We start from the raw sequence: 23,169 nt of genomic DNA on the forward strand, positions 1-23,169 counted from the left end.
CGGTGTGCGCGCGACTGGGAGGACGAGGTTGAAACTGCACCGCCACGGCGCGCTCCTGCTGTGTCTGGAGCTCCGTCGTCTCCTCTGCCTCCCCGCTCTGCACCTCCCACCCGCCTCCCTCCTCCTCCTCCCAGCTCCCCCGCCCTCTGCTGCTCGCTGCCTCGCCAGTGAGAATCTACTGTAAGTGTGAGTTGCTTAGACGAAGTCACACACTCGCGGAGGGAAGTAATCTGAAGGCTGCTGTGGTGAGTGTTGCCTAGCGGTCTCCGGGAGAGGCGCGTGTTCCTCCCCGGATAATTAGGGCGCAGAATTCTCCTGACGGTGCCTGCGAAGACTGGGGCTCCCGGGAGGCGGAAGGGAAATCAGCCTTAGGTTCAGCCGGCAGCCCTTGGAGAAGCGGGTCCTTTGGTTTGGCACAGTGCCTGCTGCCCATCGCAGGCTTGTGGCATCAACAACCTTGTCGTCACATAGCCACGTATTCGCAGAGGCTGTGCTGGTCCGTGGCTAGTTTCTTAAACACCCATATCACTCACTGCTGCTCACCCTTTCTATTCTTCCAATACTTTTGGCAGCTGGGATGGGATAATTAGTCAACATTTTTTTCAGAAGTAAATTGTCCAATTTCTAAATATAGACACCGTGGCTATGATTGAAATTTCAGGGAGTCAAAGAATTCGACTTCCTGAATTTTGCAGTGTGCCAGGTACTTTACGATATATTGATTTAATTTATTAATTTCATTGATAGGATGTGTTAGTTTTGAGAAATTATATGATATGAAGCTATATGCAGTTAATTCCGGTGAAATTAGCATGGGTCAAATAATTTCAGGGTTTAAAAAATACTATTTTAATTTTGTGTGTTCTGCATCGAGAAACTTACAAAACAATTACAAAAAAAGCAGTTTAAAACAATTGACTTTCTATGCTTCACCTCTATTATGTATTCTCTTCCTTTAATATTTTTCTTCAATTTTCTCATTCATTCTCTCTAAGAGATAACATCTGAAAGGCAGTTGTAATAAATACTGCAAATAAAGCATCTACAAAAAAGTGTGAGTTTAGAAGAAAGGTATCTTGTTTAATTTGGTGTATAGTAACTACTGTGAAAATTCGGTTTGCATTCACACCTAATGAAGGAGAGTCAGCTCACCAGCTCTGACATCTAGAGCCCTGTTTGTCTTCACAATAAATTTCTCATCATCTTTAGCTGATGACATTTGTTTCTTGTTTAAATATTTGCGGTAAAGATGAAAGAATAAAGAAGCAGTGATGCAATTTTACAAAGAGATAGAAGCTTATCTTTGATTTTCTTTTTTCCTGAAATGTTTTGGCACCAGAAATCTAAAAGCAGCTTCTTTCCATTATAGTGTGCTCCAAATGCATGAAGCAAATTTAAAGAAGTGGCAGTGAATCAGCCTTTCAGTTTGGCAAAAACCTCATGGTGAGATGCAGAGTTGAATTTTATGTTTCTATTTGAAGACCATTCAAAATGTAAGCTCGTCCCTCCAAATTATAGTTGAATTACTTAAAATATATATCTAAACAGACAATCAACTAAGTTATCTAAAACCTACAGATAGGTAATAATGATAATGTGAAACAGAGGCAGTTTAATTGGGCTTTGAAATTGTTGCCTTACCTCTATAGACCTCAGTATCCTCATCAGTAAAATGAGGGATTTGGAGAAAATGATCAAGTTCGCTTCTCTTCCATATCCTTTGCACTTCTATGTTACTGCCCTTGTCACCTATCACCAAATATTTACTCTTAACCTCAAAATTATTAAATTTCTTCAGCCTGACATTGAAAGTCTTCTACTACAAAGATCTTAAGTAAAATTTCCATTTTGTTGTACCTTAAAATTTGAAATACACTGTTCCCTAAATTGCCTCATACCTTTGTTTTTATGTCTGTCACTCCATCCTATAGAAGTTTCACCCCTAAAAAATTTAACACTCTCCCCACACACACCAACTCACACATACACATCTTTCTCATCTAAAATCCTACCCAGGGTCCAAAGAGAATGGACATTCTATACTGTTGTTATTCACAAAAAGAAGTGATTCGGTTCTCCTTCTCAAAGTATTCATAGCTTATGATTTATGTCAATCAACATAATGGCAATATTTTCTGAATGAAAAACTGGAACAAGTTAGCTAACAACTATAAGCATATATATTGAGATAAAAATAATTTAAAGTTGGGTATGTCAAAGAAAACTTAGTAGTTTTCACTATGTTAGCTAATTATGTTATCCCCCACTCAAGATAGTTAACTCCTTCTTAAGTGACTAAGACCACAGAATGCCAAATCCTTCATGTTTTTCACCTTAAATGGCAGCCATCTTTCTCACGGTTGTTTAAAAATATTTGTTGCATGTCCTTAAAAGAATGAACAGCTGTAAAATAGAGCCCCGCTTACAGCAATGAAAGAGTTAATCAGACAAGTTAAGGAGGATGGTTTGGTTTGGGCCTCAGTCTCAAAAGAGAGCTTATATTTGGCCATTTGTTGATTTCTTGGAACGTAAATACTCTTAGCATACTCACATTGGACCACGGTATTGCACGAAAACTAGATTTGTCTTTTTCCTTCACACTACTGCTTTGCACAAGAAAAGGCTAAAACATCAGTAGGAGCTTAGAAGTCCTATTGTTTGCTTTTCTTTTGCTTGGGATAACTGCTGTGGCCTCAAAAGGTGAACGTGGCTGATGTCTCCTAGATCTCACCTTGGATTTGGCTTTTTACTAAGCTTTCGTGAAGAAGAGAAATTCAGAATCACATTGATTAGACACCTGGGAAGGTTACTACGCTATAAAGGTATTACAGTTAAGTTCAAGGTATTAATAAGCCTAAATATCTTTACTGCATTCAAAGTAGAACAACAAAAACAATTATACTAAGCAGAATTGCTAGTAATTACTGATGATTGCTATGTGTGAAGCATTATATCATGTTTTACATTAATTATTTTACTTAATACTGACATTTTAACCACATTGTTGGTATAATTATTAGCCCCATGTTTATGAAGAGAAGACTAAGGAAATGAGGTTAGGCAACCTGAGTAGTTTCACAGCTGCTAAGACATGGGAATTTTAGCCCATGGCATTGGCTCTCTGAAGAAAATTGTAATGTAATGGAAATAAAGAATAAATTTGATAACCAGATAACCAGTCATTCAGAAATGAAAAAAAAAAGAGGACTGTCCCCAAATTCTGCATTAATGGGAACAATTAATGAATAAAAAATACTTCAATTTTTAAGTTCACTTAAATCCAAAAGCAATAGCCAAATAATATATAGTACAGGTCAGATAAATGAATAGGAGAAAACAAGAAACAAGTGATCCTATATAAGCATTATTTGGAGAAAAAGGCTGTCTTCTGTAAACAAAAACACACATACAATCTGTGTACAATGGAGAGACAATAGACCAAATCAAGAAGATAAACAGTAAGGTGTGTAGACAGATAATATTAATACAAACAGCACAAAACCCATGTAAACTATGGTAGAAAACATAAGCAACAGTCTTTACGAAAATAATGTAAGTAAAACATCATAAACCAAAGAGCATTTTTTTCTAAAATATTATGTATTATTGGCAATTTTTTACATAATTGTTTTAAATGTTTGTCACTTAGCTGCATGCTTTCTTTCAGAGAATTTTGTGAAAAAAAACAAAAGCAAAGCAAACTTTTAATCCATGGTAGATTTTAGATATGAAATTATAAGATAGCTTAATGGAACTGTAATATGTACTAATGAAGTTAATTTTTCAAGTCCATGATTTCCTGAGGAGGATACATATATGGTGATGTTAATTATTTTGACCCCAAAGGAAAAGGCTGACTAAAATATATTTAAGCAATCAATAGCTCTTAAAGTTCACAACCAAGAAAATGCTAATGTATTCGTTATTTTATGTTGCATTTTAATTTAATTAACATAAAACGGATAATAGTTTAATTTTTGTTCATAGTTATCTTGTTTAAGAATTTTTCTGAAGTCCTCGAATCACTTTTCTCTACTAATTACCCACATTTTTGCTATTAATGTTCAATTTAATTGTATTTCAATTTAATTTATTATTAAATGAGTATTTAACTTAAAAAATAAGGAATAAATAGCTTTGTAATTAGTTAATGAGGGTTTAATATATAAATTACTTTATTACTTAACAAGTTTAAGGAAAAAAACCAGCCTGTTAGGGCAGTGAAACTATCATGTATGATGCTGTCATAGTGGAATATGACATTATATACTTGTCAAAATGTATTACATGTACCACACCAAGAGTGAACCCTAATGTAAACTATGGACTTTAGTTAATAACAGTGTCTCAATATTGGCTTATCAGTTGTAATAAATGTCACCTTTACACCTTAAAAAATATAAACATATTGGCACCATAATGAGCCGTCATTTTTTGTGTTTTCTATGAATATCAAGAACATAATAAAATCTTCCTCTGTCAATGAGTATTAATAGAGAATATTGTAGCAAAGAATAAGGAGCAAGATATTTAAATAAATTAGAGTGAGCCCAAGAGCCACTGGTTTTTACTGTTGTTGTTGGAGGTTGGTTTATTCTCTAATCATTCTGTGATCAATGTGTGAGGGCTATTGACATTTGAGTGAAGCGGGAGGCCAATGCTGCTATAGTTGATGAGGAACCAAACTGACTTTGGTTGTTCTTTGGTTGTTGTTTGCCTCCAGCATCTTGGATAAGTGGCATCCTATGAAGATGTGAACAATGAAGTAATAAGGACTCTCAGGGCTGAAGAAGTCAGAAAAGCGTGCTCAGAAGAGTCCCAAGATTGAAGTGATACACTGTGAGTGACTCACTTCACTTAAAACTCACCTATTCTAACCATCTTCTGGATTCCAGAAGTGCATGCTGTTATATGAAAAATAAGTTGTAGCATTTTTAATATTTGAAAGAAGGTTTTTTTTTTTTATTAAATTCAGTGCATATACTCACTTGAAATTCATAAATAAGGACACCTGGGTGGCTCAGTCGGTTGAGCATCCGACTTTGGCTCAGGTCATGATCTCATAATTCATGAGTTCGAGCCCCACTTCGGGCTCACTGCTGTCAGCCTGTCAGCACAGAGCTTGCTTCAGATCCCCTGTCCCCCTCTCTCTGCCCCTTCCCTGTTTGCACTCTCCCCAAAATAAATAAATATTTAAAAAAAGAAATTCATAAATAATCCACTCATAGGAGCACATATTTTATAACTAGCTATAGTTTACTAGGGGAAAAACTGATAAATTTACCCAATGGCATAAATAAATAAGGGTTGTATATGTGATCAAGCTTTTGATAAATGCGTGATTGGTTGTCCCAAACTGTCCCAAATTGGTTGTCTCTGGAAAGGCTTCTAGGTAAAAGCTAGCAATGATAATCTCATGTACTCTCATACTCTGTTGCTGGGAAGTGAATTTAGAATATCTCTTGTAGGGTGGTTTTGCAAAATCAAATGTTTTTAAAATGTGGCAGCTTTATATTTAGCAGTTAGAGATTTTAAATTTTAAGCAAACACATTAATTAAAATGGGTTAAAAGATGAAACATAATGGTATTTTTAAAGTTTTTGTTTCAATTCCAGTTAGTTAACATATGGGGTAGTATTGGTTTCGGGGATGCAATATAGTGACTTAACACTCCCATACCACACCCGGTGCTCATCATTACAAGTGCACTCCTTAATCTCCATCACCTATTTAACTCATCCCCCACTCAGCTCCTTTCGAGTAACCATCAGTTTGTTTTCTACTTAAGACTCTGTTTCTTGGTTTGTCTTGCTCTCTATTTTTGCTTTCCTCTTTTATTTTGTTTCATAACTTCCATACGTGAATGAAATCATATGGTATTTGTCTTTCTCTGACTTATTTCACTTAGCATAATACTCTCTAGCTCCATTCCTGTTAAGGCAAATGGCAAAATTTCATTCATTCTTATGGCCGAGTAATAGCCTAGTGCACATGTATATGTACCACTTCCTTATGCAGTCATCAGTTGATAGACACTTGTGCTATTTCCATAATTTGGCTATTGTAGTAATGCTGCTATAAACATCAAGGTGCATGTATCCCTTTGAATGAGTATTTTTGTATTCTTTGGGTGAATACCTAGTGCAATTGCTGGATCTTAGGGTAGTTCTACTTTTAACTTTTTGAGGAACCTCCATAATGTTTTCCAGAGTGGCTGTTTGCATTCCCACCAACAGAGCAAGAGGGTTCCCCTTTATCCACATCATCCCCAACACTTGTTTATGGTGGTTCTGATTTTAGTCATTCTGACATGTGTGATGTAATATTGCATTGTAGCTTTGATTTTCAGTTCCCTGACAATCAGTCATGTTGAACATCTTTTCATGTGTCTGTTGGCCATCTGTATGTCTTCTTTGGAAATATGTCTATTCATGTCTTCTGCCCATTTTTTAATTGGACTATTCATTTTTTTGGGTGTTGTGTTTTATAGGTTCTTTGTATATTTGGGATACTAACCATTTGTCAGATATGTCATTTGCAAATATCTTCTCCAATTCCATAGGTTGTTTTTTCCTTTTGCTGTTTGTTTTCTGCACTGTGCAGAAGCTTTTTATTTTGATGTAGTCTCAGTAGTTTAGTTTTGTTTTTGTTTCCCTTGCTTCAGGAGACGTATCTAGAAAACTGTTTCTATAGCCAATGTCAGAGAATTACTGCCTGTGGTCTCTTCTAGTATTTTCATGGTTTCAGGTCTCATATTTAGATCCTTAATCCATTTTGGATTTATTTTTGTGTATAATGTAAGAAAGCCCAATTTCATTCTTTTGCATGTTGCTGTCTAGTTTTCCAACACCATTTGTTGAAGAAATTGTCTTTGGATTGGAAATTCTTTGGATATTCTTTCCTGATTTTTTTAAATGTAATTGACCATATAGTTGTGAGTTTATTTCTGAGTTATCTATTCTGTTTCATTGATCTATGTGTTTATTTTGTGCCAGCACCATACTCTTTTGATTACTATAGCTTTGTAATGTAACTTTATGTCCATAATTATGATTCCTCTATCTCTGCTTTTCTTTGTTAAGACTGCTTTTCAGGGTTTTCTGTGGCTGCATATAGAACAATATTGATTGTTCTAGCTGTGTGAAAATACTGTTGGTACTTTGATAGGGATTGCATTAAATGTATAGATTGCATTAAATGTATAGATATGTTGCTTTGGGTGGTATAGACATTTTAATGATATTTGCTCTCCAATCCATGAACATAGGATGTCTTTCTATTTTATTTGTGTCATCTTCAATTTCTTTCATCAGTGTTTTATCATTTTCAGAGTACAGATCTTTCACCTCTTTGGTTAGGTTTATTCATAGGTATCTTATTGGTTTTGGTACAATTGTAAATGGGATTGATTCCTTAGTTTCTCTTTCTGTTGCTTACGTTATTGGTGTATAGAAATGCAACAGATTCCTGTATGTTGATTTTATATCCTGAGAATTTACTGAATTTGTTTATCCTTTCTAACAGTTTTTGGATGGAGTTATTCAGTTTTCTGTATAGAGTATCATGTCATATGCAAATGGTGAAAATTTTATCTCTTCTTGTTGATTTGTATGCTTTTTGATTTTTATTTGTTGTCTGATTGCTGTATCTAGGATTTCCAGTACTATGTTAAATAAAAGCGGTGAGAGTGGACATCCCTATCTTGTTCCTGACCATAGTGGAAAAGCTCTCAGATTTTCCACATAGAGGATTATATTAGCTGTGGGTTTTTCATATGTGGCCTTTATTGTGTTGAATTATGTTTTCCCTAAACCTACTTTTTTTGAGAGTTTTTACATAAATGGATGTTGTACTTTGTCAAATGCTTTTTCTGAAATGCATTTATTGAAATGATCATATGATTTTTATCTTTTCTTTTATTAATGCGGTGTGTCTCATTGTTTGATTTGCAAATATTGAACCATTCATGCAACCCAGTAATAAATCCCACTTCATCAAGGTTAGTGATTTTTTAATATATATTCTTGGATCAGTTTGCTGGTATTTTATTGAGAATTTTGCATCCATGTTCATCAGAGATTTTGGCCTGTAGTCTCTTTCTTAATGGAGTCTTTTTCTGGTTTTGGTATCAGGGTAATGCTGGTCTCATAGAACGAATTTGAAAATTTTCTTTCATTTTCTGTTTTTTGGAAAAGTTTGAAAAGAGTAGGTTTCTTTAAATGTTTGGTAGAATTTGCTTGTGAAGCCATCTGGTCTTGGACTTTTGTTTTTTGGGAGTTACTGATACAGTTTCTTTGCTGGGGATATAAAATGTACAGAAATTGGTTGCATTTCTATACACCAATAATGAAGCAACAGAAAGAGAAATCAAGAAATTGATCCCACTTACAATTCCACCAAGACCCATAAAATACCTAGGAATAAGCCTAACCAAAGATATAAAAGATCTGTTATGCCAAAAACTATAGAAAACTTATGAAACAAATTGATGAAGACACAAAGAAATGGAAAAATATTCCATGTTCATGGATTGGAAGAACAAATATTGTTCATATGTCAATACTACCCAAAGCAATCTACACATTCAATGCAATCCCAATCAAAATTGCACTGGTATTCTTCTCAGAGCTAGAACAAACAATCCTAAAATTTGTATGGAATCACAAAAGACCCCGAATAGCCAAAGTAATGTTGAAAAAGAAAACCAAAGTGGGAGGCATCACAATCCCAGACTTTAGCTTCAATTACAAAGCTGTAATCATCAAGGCAGTATGATATTAGCACAAAAACAGACACATAGACCAATGGAATAGAATAAAGAACCCAGAACTGGACCCACAAATGTATGGCCAACTAATCTTTGACAAAACAGGAAAGAGTATCCAATGGAAAAAAGACAGTCTAATCTTTAGCAAATGGTGCTGGTTGAACTAGACAGCAACATGCAGAAGAATGAAACTGTAACACTTTATTACACCACACACAAAAATAAACTCAAAATGGATAAAAGACCTAAGTGCGAGACAGGAAACCATCAAAACCCTAGAGGAGAAAAACAGGCAACAACCTCTATGACCTCAGCCACAGCAACTTCTTACTCAACACTTCTCCAAAGGCAAGGGGAAATAAAAGCAAAAATGAACTATTGGGACCTCATCAAGATTAAAAGCTTCTGCACTGCAAAGGAAACAATCAACAAAACTAAAAGACAACAGATGAAGTGGGAAAAGATATTTCCAAATGACATATCAGATAAAGGGTTAGTATCCAAAATCTGTAAAGAATTTACCAAACTCAATATCTGAAAAAAAATCCAGTGAAGAAATGGGCACTCTCACCACTTCTTTTCCAAAGAAGACACCTAGATGGCCACAGACACATGAAAAGATGCTCAACATGGCTCATCATCAGGAAAATGCAAATCAAAACCACACTAAATACCACTTCCCACCCGTCAGAGTGGCTAAAATTAACAACTCAGGAAACAAAAGATGTTAGCGAGGATGTGGAGAAATGGGAACCCTCTTGCACTATTGGTGGGAATGCAAACTGGTGCAGCCAATCTGGAAAACAGTGTGGATGTTCCTCAAAAATTAAAAATAGAACTACCCTACTACCCAGCAATAGTACTACTAGGAATTTATCCAAAGGATACAGGAGTGCTGATTCACAGGGGCACATGTACACCAATGTTTATAGCAGTGCTTTCAACAATAACCAAATTATGGAAAGAGCCCAAATTTCCATCAACTGATGAATGAATAAAGATGTGGCCTATATATACAATGGAATACTACTTGGCAATGAGAAAGAATGAAATCTTTCCATTTGCAACAATGTGGATGGAACTGGAGGGTATTATGCTAGGTGAAATAAGTTATTCAGAGAAGGACAGATATCATATGTTTTCATATGTGGAATTTGAGAAACTTAACAAAAGACCATAGGAGAAGGGAAGAGGGAAGAAAATAGTTTCAAACAGAGAGGAAGGCAAACCATAAGAGACTCTTAAATACAGAGAACAAACTGAGGGTTTATGGGAGGGTCAGGGGAGAGGGGAAAATGGGTGATGGGCATGGAGGAGGGCACCTGTTGGGATGAGCACTGGGTGTTGTAGGTAGGCGATGAATCATGGGCATCTACTCCTAAAGTCAAGAGCACACTGTATACACTGTATGTTAGCTAAGTTGACAGTAAATTATATTTATAAATAAAAAAATAAAATTTATTTGCTGGTTATAAGTCTGCTCAAGTTTTCTATTCCTTCTTTTTTCAGTTTTGGTAGTTTATATGCTTGTAGAAATTTATCTATTTCTTCTAGGCTGTCCAGTTTGTTGGCATATAATTTTGCATAATATTCTCTTACAATTGTTTTTATCTTTCTGCAGTGTTGGTTGTTATTTGTGATTTCATTTATTTGAGTCTTTTTTATTTTTGGTAAGCCTGGGTAGAGGTTTATAAATGTTATTAATTTTTTAAACAAGTGCCTGGTTTCATTGATATGTTCCATTGTATTTTTAGTTTCTATATTTATTTCTATTCTAATCTTTATTATGTCCTTCCTTCTGCTGGTGTTACCTTCATTTGTTGTTCTTTTTCTAGCTCCTTTAGGTGTAACACTAGGTGGCTTATTTGTTTCTTTTTTGTTTTTTGAGGTAAGCCTGCATTGCTATATGCTTCCTTCTCAGCACTGATTTTCCTGCATCCCAAAGATTTGGGGCTGTTCTATTTTCATTTTCATTTGTTTCCATGCTTTTTTCTATTTCTTCTTTGATTTCCTGGTTGATCCATTCATTTTTAGTAGCATGTATTAGTGGTCTTCCCAGATTTTTTCTTGTGGTTGATTTCTAGTTGCATAGTGTTGTGGTCAGAAAAGGTGTATCGTATGACTTCAGTCCTTTTGTATTTATTGAGTCCTGTTTTGTGATCAGACATGAGAACTATTCTGGAGAATGTACCATGTGCACTTGAAAAGAATGCATATTCTGCTGCTTTAGGGTGGAATGTTCTTAGCATATCTGTTAAATCCATCTGGTCCACTGTCTAATTCAAAGCCATTGTTTCCTTATTTATTTTCTGTTTAGATGATCTGTCCATTGATGTAAGTGGAGTGTTAAATTCCCCCACTATTATTGTATTATTATCAATTAGTTCCTTTATGTCTGTTATTAATTTATATATTTTGGTGCTTGGAAGCACCAAATGTTGCTATGTTGGGTGCATAAATATTTACAATAGTTATACCTTGCTGTTGGATTGACCCCTTTATTATTTTATAGTGCCCTTCTTTGTCTCTTGTTACAATCTTTGATTTAAAGTCTAGTTTTTCCTTTTTTTTTAAAGTTTATTTATTTATTTATTTTTGAGAGACAGAGAAAGAGAGAGAGAAAGAGAGAGAGCACAATCTGGGGAGGGGCAGAGAGAGAGGGAGACAAAGAATCTGAAGTAGGCTCCAGGCTCTGAACTGTCAGCACAGAGCCTGACGTGGAGCCTGAACCCATGAACTGTGAGATGATGACCTGAGCTGAAGTCAAATGTTCAAGTGACAGAGCCACCCAGGTGTCTCTAAAGTCTAGTTTTTCCAGGGGCACATGGGTGGGTCAGTCGGTTAAGCATCCAACTTCAGCTCAGGTCATGATCTCACAGCACATGAGTTTGAGCCCCATTTCAGGCTCTGGGCTGACAGCTTGGAGCCTGGATCCTGCTTTGGATTCTCTGTCTCCCTCTCTCTCTCTCTCCCTCCCCTACTTCAATTCTCTCTCTCTCTTTCTCTCTCTGTCTCTCTCTCTCTCAAAAATAAATAAACATTAAAAAAAAAAAAACCTTTAAAGTCTGGTTTTTCCAATGTAAGTATTGCTACTCCAGCTTTCTTTTGATGCCCATTTGCATGATAAATATTTTTCCATCCCTTCACTTTCAATCTGGAGGTGTCTTTAGTTACAAAATGAGTAACTTATTTTCTTTTGTTTGTTTGTTTTTGTTTTTGTTTTTGTTTTTAATTCATTCTGACACCCTATGTCTTTTGATCAGAGAGTTTAGTCCATTAACATTCAAAGTAATTATTGATAGAAAATATTTATTATAATTATAATTTACTAAATTATCTATTTATTATGTATTTATTTCCATTTTATTACTTGTTTTCTCATTTTTTTCTGATCCTTTCTTATCTTTGGTCTCTCTTTTCTAAAATTTTTTTTTAACATTTATTTATTTTTGAGAGACAGAAAGAGACAGAGTGTGAGCAGGGAGGGGCAGAAAGAGAAGGAGACACGGGATCTAAAACAGGCTCCAGGCTCTGAGCAAGCTGTCACAATAGAGCCAGACATGGGGCTCGCACCCAGGAACCATGAGATCATGACCTGAGCTGAAGTCAGACGCTTAATAGACTGAGCCACCCAGGCACCTTTAGTCTCTCCTTTCAACTCAGAGTCACCTTTAATATTCTTGCAGGGTTGGTTTTATGGTCATGAACTTCTTTAGTTTTTGTTGGTCTGGGAAACACTTTGTGTTCCCTTCTATTTTGAATGATACTTACTGGATAGAATATTCTTGCTGCAGATTTTTCCCATTCAGCACTTTGAATGTATCATGCCAGTCCCTTCTGGCTTGTCATGTTTCTGTTGAGAAATCTCCAAGTAGCCTTATGGATTTTCCTTTGTAAGTTAAGGACTTCTTTTTTCTTACTACTTTTAGGTTTTTGTTTTTGTTTTTTATCACTATATTTTGCAAATTTAATTACAATATGTCTTGGTGTTGTCCTGCTTTTGTTGATTTTGTTGGGAGATCTCTGTGCCTCCTAGATCTGGATGTCTGTTTCCTTCTCCAGCTTAGGGACGTTTTCAGCTACTATTTGTTCAAACAAATTTTCTGCCCCCTTTTCTTTCTCTTCTTCTTCTAGGACTCCTATAATAGGAATGCTATGACATTTGAAGGAGTCACTAAGTTCCCTAAGTCTATCCTTGTCTTGTGTAATTCTTTTTTCTCTTTTTTCCATCTTGATTACTTTCCATGACTCTGTGTTCTAGGTCACTAATTTGGTCATCTGCTTCTTCCAGTTTGCTGTTCATTGCATCAAGCCTGTTTCTAATCTCGTTTATTGTACCCTTCATCTCTGATTCTTTTTTAACTCTTTTATCTCTAAGGTAAGGGTTTGACTCATGTCTTCTTTTCTCAAGCGCAGTGAGCATCTTTTTGATTGTTGCTTTAAATTCTCTATCAGGGATGTTACTTATATCTGATTTGCTTAGATATCTGCCCATGACCTTATCTTGTTCTTTTATTTGAGATAAATTCCTCTATCTTGTCATTTTGTCTGAGTTTCTGCCTTCTTCTCTGTGTTATAAAAGCCAGTTATGTCTCCTGTTCCTAAAAGTAATGGCTTTATGTAGAAGAAGTCATGTAGTGCCTAGGGCCTGGTGCTTCAGCAAGTGTTTTTGGTGCGTACTGTGTGTGCTCTGCTTTTGTTTTTTGGCTGCTTTATCCTTCAATCCAATTGTCTATAGTGGGTCTTCTTGCATGCTGTGAGTAGTGTTTGGTGCCTGGCCTATATGTGATGAGTTTTACTAGGTGTGCTCTGGTCTGCTTGTGAAATGAGACCTGACACCAACTCCACCAGAACTGAGTCCCTGTAGAACTCTCTGGTCAGGAGATGTGGTGTGGACAGGGTTTTGTGTTGGTCTCTTGGGGTGGGGCCCACTGCACTGGTACTGAGGCAAGTGTGACTGAGAAGGGCAGTTCCACCAAAGTGTAGGGGTGTGGGGTTTGGTGTAAGCAATTTGGGAAGCCAATGTGGGTGCTGCACTGTTTCCTGCAAGTTGGTGAGCTTATGCTGAGGGGTGGGAGAGGAAAACGTCTCAAGCCAACTGCTTTGTTCCTGGAGAGGTGTCTCTATGAATGTTGCCTTTCAGGGAAGCACTCATATAAGAGCAAATACTCTGCCCTCTTTGGCACCAGGCATTTTTCAGATCACTGTTTCCATGCTATCTACATCTAGGTTGTTTGCCTGCCTTCTATCCATGAGCAGGGCAGTGCTCTCCTGGATCTATCCCATCCAAGCCTGCTGACCTTTAAAACTCCAGACTTTGGGGTACCTGAGTGGCTCAGTCGGTTAAGTGTCTGAGTTCGGCTCAGGTCATGATCTCATAGCTCATGGGTTCAAGCCTTGTCAGGCTGACAGCTCAGAGACTGTAACCTGCTTTGGATTCTGTTTCTCCTTCTCTTTCTGTCCCTCCCCCCATGCTCTCTCTTTCTCTCTCTCTCAAAAACAAATAAACATGAAAAAAATAAAAAAATAAATAAAACTCTAGACTTTAAGCCCCACTGGTTGCAAGAACTTATGAAATTCAGCCCTTTTCATTTTCCAAGCCAGTGGCTTTGCAGAAACATTCTCCTTGTACATTCCCCTGTGTGCTCCTCTCTCTCTCTCTCCTCCATCTCCAAGACCACATCTCCCTTGCCTCTGTAGTACCCATAATCTGTTTCTCCCCTAAACCACATCTCTGCACTTCCTACCTTATTTCATGTGGCTTCTTCTCTCTCTTTGGTTGTGAAGTTTGTTCTATCAGTCTTTAGGTCAATTTTGGAGGTATTTAAGATATTTTGACAGCTATCTAGTTGTATTTATGGGATGAGTCAAGACTTGGATCCTCCTACTCCACCACCATCTTCCTTTCTCTCCATAATGTTATTTTTAATGGATAAAAATCAGAAATTAATGTTCATTAAGAAGTATTACATACATATGTATAATAATGAAACACCATGGAACGATTTAAATGTTTGGAAAAATATATACATAAAAAGAAAGTTCTGAAGTATCATATTATAAAGACACAATATAAAGCATTTTTTTTTTTAATTTGGAAAGTTATGTGTCATTAATGGCATCTGTATATGATTGATGGGATAATTTGGATTTATTTTTCTACTTGTTTTTGAATAAAATAATTTCTTAAATTTTCATCTCATTTTTGAGAGAGAGAGATAGAGAGCACAAATGCAAGAGAGCCAGAGAGAAAGGGAGGTACAGAATCTGTAGCAGGCTCCAGGTTCTGAGCTGTCAGCACAAAGCATTAAGTGAGGCTCGAACCCACAAACTGTGAGATCATGACCCAATGTGAAGTTGGATGCTTAACCAACTGAGCCACCCAGGTGCCCCTTATTTTTCTACTTTTAATTTTTATATTTTATGTAATTAACACTTATTACTTGTATAACCATGGAAACATAGAAATAAAAAATATCCCAGAAGAAAATGTGTATTCGTTCATACATACAAACATACACATACAGATGCACAACAGGGAAGGAAGAAATAAGAGGAGGAAAGGAATGAGGAGAGTTGAAATACAGTGATGATGAAAAGCCTTATATGACCACAAATTAGGAAGTAAAATTCTTTCAATTAGCTCCTGCCCCTATTCTGAAAACAGGAGGATGTAATCACTTTTGTGGTATGTCCACTACATTTTCAAGTATTCTGACAATGTTGGGAGGTTGTATACCTCATTTTCCAATGAATTTCTTGGTGGAATTTCCAGCACCCCCACTTGATTGATGGCAGTTCTGCTCTTATTTTCTTTCCATACTGGTTTACTTCATAATTGGCAATGTCCCTGTTCCTTTGCTCCAATAAGTGTGGGCTTTGAATAGCTAATTTTCTCAACCTCGTGAAAAGAGAGGAGGATTGTATCACAGAAACACTAAATATTGATATTTGACTTCATTGTTCCAAAATTTGATCACAGAGAATTTTTCTGAAGCAATACTTTTCAAACTCTTTCTTGGTATCCATTTTCCTGGCTTCCTCCTTTTCACTCTTCTTCACCTTTCCCTTCTTCAAGCACCTTTTAAATACCTGTCTTTTCAATTAAAGAGAAGACTTCCAAATTCATTTTCTTCAGTAATCTTATGCCCAGATTTTCTCAGCAAATATAACTAAAAAAAACCCCAAAAAACATAGAAAGGTTTTTCCAGTTCTATGGGCTCAAAATAGAGCCAGCTTCTGAAGTAGCACCTTTTCCTACATGTTTCCTCCATGCTTTTATAAATTTTATAAAAACATGAAAGCTTTACAGATACAACAAATATATATCATTAACTACTTTTGAGTGATAAAACAACATAAGATAAATTAAAAAAATGTTAGTAATGGTTTGTAGTAAATCTAGTTGATTTAATCAAAGATACTATGAGAATTTTTTGACTGTAAATTGAAAATGAATTTAACTGTAAGTACTGATGGACTCTGAGGAAGAACATGACTCAATAAAGGGCCTAAGCATGAACATAAATCACAAATTGGAATAGTTGTTTAGGATCTACCAACAATTTTTATTGTTAAGCCTGAAATTTTTAGAAAATGGAAGTTAATAAAAATATGAAAATGCGTGCCTTATTTTATAAATGTATATTTAAATATTAATTAAACAAAGGACTTTAATTTTTTCTAGAGAACAAAAAACCTAGGTAAATGTATATAAATTTTCCTTTACTTACACAAAATATATTCCCAGTGTTATTGTGTCCTATAATCAGATTCCATTCCATGTTTACCAACAATAATAAATATAACCAAAAAGGCAAAATGGGAATGCATATTTAATATTAAAGCAAAACAAAACAAAACACCTCCAAGCTCTTTTTCATAGGCATGTATATGGAGCCTTCCTGCAGACTTATTTATACAGTGAACTAGTCTGAGCACAACAGCTTTTGAAGGCCTCCCATTGGAAGGTGAATCGAAGTGAACATTCGTACCTTCAAAATGTGACAGAGTCCCAAAATGAAAACTTTAAAGCATTGGATTGCCTCTTAAAATTCTGCCTATAAAAATTATTTTACTATAAGTGAGTTTTTGTAGACATTCATTTTGAAATAATTATAGATTCACAAGACATTGCATAGAAATGTACAAAGTTCTGTGAACCCGTCCCCATATTCCTAAATCTCCCCAATGTTAATGTAATGACACATTTGTAATACAATATTAAAACCATGAAATTGATATTGGCATAATTTATAGCACTTATTCACATTTCAGCAGGTATACATGCACTTGTGTGTATGTGTATGCAATTTTATTACATGTGTATGTAGCCTTGTATAACCTCCAGGAAAATCAAACACTTGTACCATCACCAAAATATCCCCTCATGCTCTCTTTATAGCTGCATATATCCCTCACCTCTAGCCCTTGGAAACCACTAATAGATTATTTTCCATTTATGTTTTATGCTATTTCACAATGTTACATAAGTGGAATTATGCAGTATGTACCCTTTTGAGATTGGCTTTTTTCATTCAACATAAATTCCTTGAGGTTCATCCAAATTTTATATATCTAAATATATATCTATCTATATCTGTATATCTATATATAATTTGTTTTTATTGCTGAGTAGTATTCCGTGGTATTAAGGTACCACAATTTGTTTAACCATATCACTCACTGAAGGATATTTGAGCTTTGGGCTATTACAAATAAAGCTGCTATTAATATTTGCATACAAATTCCTGTGTGAAAATAATATTCATATCTTTGGAGTAAATGCCCAAGAGTACAGTTTGGGGCCATATATGGTAAGTCAGCTTTCATCATTAATTTTTAAAGATATGTGGTTTATGACCACTCTAATTACATGTCCAAGTCATCCAACAACAACAATAACAACAACAGAAACAGGATGAATCAGATCCAGTTTTATAATAAATTTCTTTAAAAAGAAAATATTAGGACACACAAAAATATTCCACATAAACACGAAACATCGTAAAATGGTCAATGAGATGTTGAATAAATAAAAAAGAATGTCTGAAGGAGACAGTTTTAAAAATCAAATCAATAAATTTATATATAAATCTATAATGATATATTTTATATTTAAATTCAAGTATCTTAGTGGATAACTAGTTATCTTAATGAAATAATATCACACAAACTTGTACTTCCTTGATTTACTCAAAAATATATTCTTCAACCTCATTCTCTCTTCTTAAAAAAAAAAAAAATTGTTTTAGACTCTTAACACTTATACCCGAATGAGTAACTCATATCACTTCGTCCCAAACTGACATTTCAAAAGATGAGTTCAAATACATTTGCAGAGATATTTTTGAGTTCATTCAAGCTGAGCAGTGCTTCTTATCTTTTGAAATGTCAGGCGGCTGGTCTGAGGAAAATGGAAACAGATTTCTTTTTTAACATCACACATGTGGGCATAGGATTATGACTTGGTTTCTCCAACCACACTGTTGGAAAAATATCATATTTATTTGTGAACAAAGGCCTTTCTTTTCCAGAAGAAAGAAGAAAGAAAGAGAGAGAGAGAGAGAGAGAGAGAGAGAAAGAAAGAGAAGAGAAAGAGAGAAAGAGAGGAATAAAGAAAAGGAAAAGCAAAAATCAGCCATTTTAATTAATTTGTATTGGGAGTTTTATCTGAAGTTCCTTTTTTGTATCTTTCCATTTTAGATTTCTAATCACTTTAAGTAGGTTAAAACTTGTATTATCATGCAGTAATGTAGTAGTATGAAAATTCAAAACCTCTGTAATGTAGACCAAATATAGGATTTTTGAAACCTAAATTTGATATTAGACGTATATTTAAATTGCAAAAAAAACATATAAAATATTCATATAACCTTAACCCCACATGAATAAATATTTACAGAACCCTTTATTTTCCTAAAAGCATTAAAAATACTGATGAACTTGTGCACTGTATAAAGGTAGCAGATTGAATACATGCATCCACTTTAGATTGCCTCTGAAACTCTACTAAAATTACTAGTAAAAGGATTTACAAAATTAGTAATGGATTAAAATACAAACACAAAGTCATAAGGAGAAAGAAAACAAAAAAGGAGATAACAAAAATATTTTGGAAGATGGACTACATTTGGATGAGGGATAAATAATCTAAGAGGCCCAAGAAAGTTGAAGCCTAAACAGTAGTGAGGGAAAAAAAATAAGCAGTCAATTTTCATTTCAAAATTTTATCTCATTTTACTTAACATACAGGGTTAGTTTCAGGTGTACAATATCATGATTCAACAATTCCAAACGTCATTCAGTGCGCATCACGACAAGTGCACTCCTTGATCCTCATCACCTGTTTAACCCACCTCCCTTCTAATAACCATCAGTGTGCTCTCAATAGTTAAGAGCCTATTTCTTGGATCCTTTCTAATTCTTTTTTCCCCTTGTTCATTTGTTTTGTTTCTTACATTCCACAGTTGAGTGAGATCATGTGGTATTTGTCTTTCTCTGACTGGCTTATTTCGCTTAACATTATACTCTGTAGCTCCATACATGTTGTTGCAGATGGCAAGATTTCATTCTTTTTACGTAAGCAGGCTGATTTTTCCTCTGAATCCAAAGAAGACTCTGAAATTTATGGCATTAAATAACTCTGATAGTGGAATAATGGAACAAAAATATGACTTTCAATTGAAAATGTGTTTTGAAAAGAATCAGATTTCCAGATCCTGTTCCCTAATCTGTACTGTTAAGTATATTTCCCTCTACCTTACCTCACTCAAATCTGGAGTTTTATTCTCTGAAAAAAGTTAAACAGAAGTCCCTGTTCTAGTTTATATCAGTATGAGTGAAGATAAGAATAGTGTCCTGAATATTATGTATTATATTAATTGTTTAATATTAGAGGCAACAAATTGCCTTAACACTCAGTTGATTGAAACAACATTGATCGCTTCAAGGTTTCTGTAGATTTGGAAATTGGACACAGCTTAGTTGTATTGTGTGAATTATGTCTCTCAGGAGCTGAAATCGAGGTATTGGATGGAGCTATAGTTAATTTTGATACTCAACTGGTGAAGGACCTACTTCTGAACTCACTCACTTTGTCGTTGGCAGGATTTTGTTCCTTGTGGCCTCTTTGTCAGAGACTATCCTGAGTTCCTCACCATGTGAGTCTCTTCCACATTACATCTTACCTCATCGATGTGAGCAAGTGAGAAGGTAAAAGATTGTGTAAGCAAGAAAAGAGTTATAATTTTACAACCTAATTTCTAAAACTACATTCTATCACTTTTGCCTATTCAATACATTAGAAGCAGTCACTAGGTCAACCTACACTCAAGAGGAAGGAAGTACACAGAATATGAATATCAAGTGAGGTAAGGGAGACATCTTAGGAAGTATGGCCACTACACATGACTTTTGTGTATGAAACTCCAGAACTGCCAGACTTCCTTGCCCACTCTGTTTTAAACCTATGAAACAGGAACAAGACATAAAAATAGAGTAGTAAAAAAAAAGTTTTTGGAAACTAAATATAATTGAAATGAAAACTCAACAGAAGGATTGACTAGACAGTGAAGAAAATGAAGCAAGGAAAAGTGTAAGGTAGCAGAGTAAATATAAGAAATCCAGAGGACTTGCTGGAAAGTCAAACCTTCTAAAATAATAATTCCAGGGGCACCTCGGTGGCTCAGTTAGTTAAGCGTCTGACTTCAGCTCAGGTCATAATCTTGCAATTCATGAGTTCAAGCCCCACGTGGGGTTCTGTCCTGACAGCTCAGAACCTAAGCCTGCTTCAGATTCTGTCTCCCTCTCTTTCTGCCCCTCCCCTGCTCACACTCTGTCTCTCTCTCAAAGATAAATAAACATTAAAAATTAAAAAAAATAAAATAATAATTCCAGAGGGGAGAAAAGATAATGAAAGAAAATCATCCAAGAGATAATTAAATTAAAACCTATAAATATTAAGGATACAAGTCTGGATACTGAAAGCTCACAACCCATACCAAGGAATCAGTAAAATGACTAAAAATAGGTTTAGGCAAAGACACAGTTAGGGCATTTCAGGACAATGAAGAAAAAAAAAAAAAAAGAAGAAGAGTCTATTAGCTACTAAAAGGAGAGAGAAAAACATTACAAAAGATACATAAAAATTCAGGAATTGGAATTACTTTTGTTATCTATTGTCTATTATTTTAATTTATTTTTTATTGAAGTAAAATTAACATGCAATCTTGTATTAGTTTCAGGTGTACAGCATATTGATTCAAGAATTCTATACATTATTCAGTGCTCACCACAATAGGTGTAGTCACCATTGGTCATCATACATTGTTACAATATTATTGAGTATATTCTCTATGCTGTACTTTTCATCTTTGTGCCTTATTTGTTTTATACCTCTAAGTTTGTAACTCTTAATCATCTTTATCTATTTCACCCATTCCACCACCACCTCCCTTCTGGCAACCACCAGTCAGCTCTCTGTATTTAAGAGTGTGTTTGTTCACTTGTTTTATTTTTTAGATTTCACATAAAAGTGAAATCATATAGTATTCGTTTTTCTCTGACTTAGCTCACTTAGCTTAATACCTTTAAGTGTGTGAATAGCAACACTGGTAAATAGAACAAAATGGAGCAATGTCTTCAAAACTTGTAAGAAAAAATATTTCCAATCTGAAATTTTACATCCAGCTGAATTATCAATATGTGTGAAGATCAAATAAATTTGTTCTTTAGTACTTCCCACCTGATTTTTCTTAGGAAGGTACTGGATAATATACTCAACCTAAATCAAGGTATAAACTAATAAGTAATTACATGTTTATTCTGAAAATATGTCTCCAGCACAGAAGTAAAGGGAATAGAATTCTCAGAACATGGTCAAGGATGATCCCAAGATGAAATCTGTATTCCTGGTATGGAGGCCAAACCATTCTGATCAGAGAGGTCAGAAGACAGTTGAAAAGATTTCTTTCAGAAAGTAAAATTGATAAAATGCCTGATGCATGCTAATGCAAGGAAAAGAGTGATAAAATTAATTAATAAATTAGGGTTATTTTAGTGATAGGAAAAATAAGACAGTTTTTAGGGAAAATAAAGTTTTAGGGAAAAGACAACTAATAATGTGATACCTCTTGAATGACCATCTGATAGCATTCACATAATAACAAAACGATGCAAATGCAGAATGTAGATCTAACAATAATGTTGATAAATAGGAGTGACTGAAGGATGTGATGGAATGTTATAGAGGGGAATGATGAAAAAGAACCAAATCTTTATCTTTATTATTTCAAAATCAATAGATAATGTAAAACCTTAAAAAACTGATATGTTGAAGCATATTTAATGCTGTATATTTAATTTAGATATATATAGATATATACCAAAATAATCAGCTAATGAGTCAAAATGGTTGATTTTGGAAATACAGAAGTCAGGGGCAGAGACACTGAACCACTCCTTTATTAGTAAACTTTTTGAACTTTGTGAGTCTTTAAGTTATATGCATTTATAACTGATTAAAGTAAAACTAGAATAAATATAGTTTGTGTGGTTTTAAGTATTTCACAAATATATAACAAATCATATATAACTTCCTTTAATTTGTAATTTTACTGTTAGCATTATATTTTCAACATTTTTACATATAAATAAAGTATCTCTTTCAGTTAGTTGTGTAGTTTTACAGTATTCTGATACGTGGGTTAAGGCATAATTTAATTATCCATTTTATTTCCACTGTTGTCAATGTAATGAAGACTCTTGCACATGTTTTGTCAAAGTCCATCTAAGCTTATACACCTGGAAATGGAATAAAAAGATCATAAGTGTAAGATTAAGACTTCAACCTTATCTAGATATTGTCAACATGTTCTTCATAATGTCGGTAATGTTTTTCAGTCGTGAAATACTTCGATTTGGTAACTTATGAATATTGTAGCCTGTGTCTTCTCCAAAGTGAAGTAGTTCCTTTGACAACTGATTTTTCAGTAAACTGTTCATTTACCTTATTTTTAAATTCCTGTAGTGACTTTTTTCTAAAGACTTTATGAAGCTTCCTCTTTTTTTTTTTCCTATGCAACAATAAATGCAGGAGGACAGTGAAGCAAAGTCAATAGAGGTTTAACAAAAAAATGATTGTGATTGAAAACTGTTATGTCCTTCAAAGATATGGTTCATGTGTGAAGGAAACACTAAGTCCTGTAGAACTTCAAAAGAATAGCGCTCAAAAAGATTTTCATTAAAACGTTTTGGATGAAGTTTTCTGTATCACCAAGTGATAAGAAATGGCTATGAACATCAAGTAGGTAAAAATTAAGATAAATGTGTAAAAATCCTAAAGTCTATGGGAAAGGGTAAGGTCTTAATGCATATAAATAACTATTAGAATTATAACTCCA

At 34.7% G+C, this 23,169-nt stretch overlaps 1 long non-coding RNA gene across 2 annotated transcripts; it reads left to right on the forward strand.

The window, feature by feature from the left end:
• Positions 1-102: 102 nt before the first annotated feature.
• On the forward strand, positions 103-22,036 carry LOC125922768 (uncharacterized). Of its 2 annotated transcripts, none has more exons than XR_007457775.1 (3): positions 103-245; positions 4,724-4,839; positions 19,877-22,036. It is a non-coding gene; the product is annotated as an uncharacterized LOC125922768 (long non-coding RNA). The 2 variants fall into 2 exon arrangements; XR_007457776.1 differs by lacking the exon at positions 103-245 and adding an exon at positions 1,162-1,493.
• Positions 22,037-23,169: the final 1,133 nt, after the last annotated feature.

Source organism: Panthera uncia, chromosome B1 (assembly GCF_023721935.1).
Source record: "Panthera uncia isolate 11264 chromosome B1, Puncia_PCG_1.0, whole genome shotgun sequence".
NCBI classification, from domain to species: domain Eukaryota; kingdom Metazoa; phylum Chordata; class Mammalia; order Carnivora; family Felidae; genus Panthera; species Panthera uncia.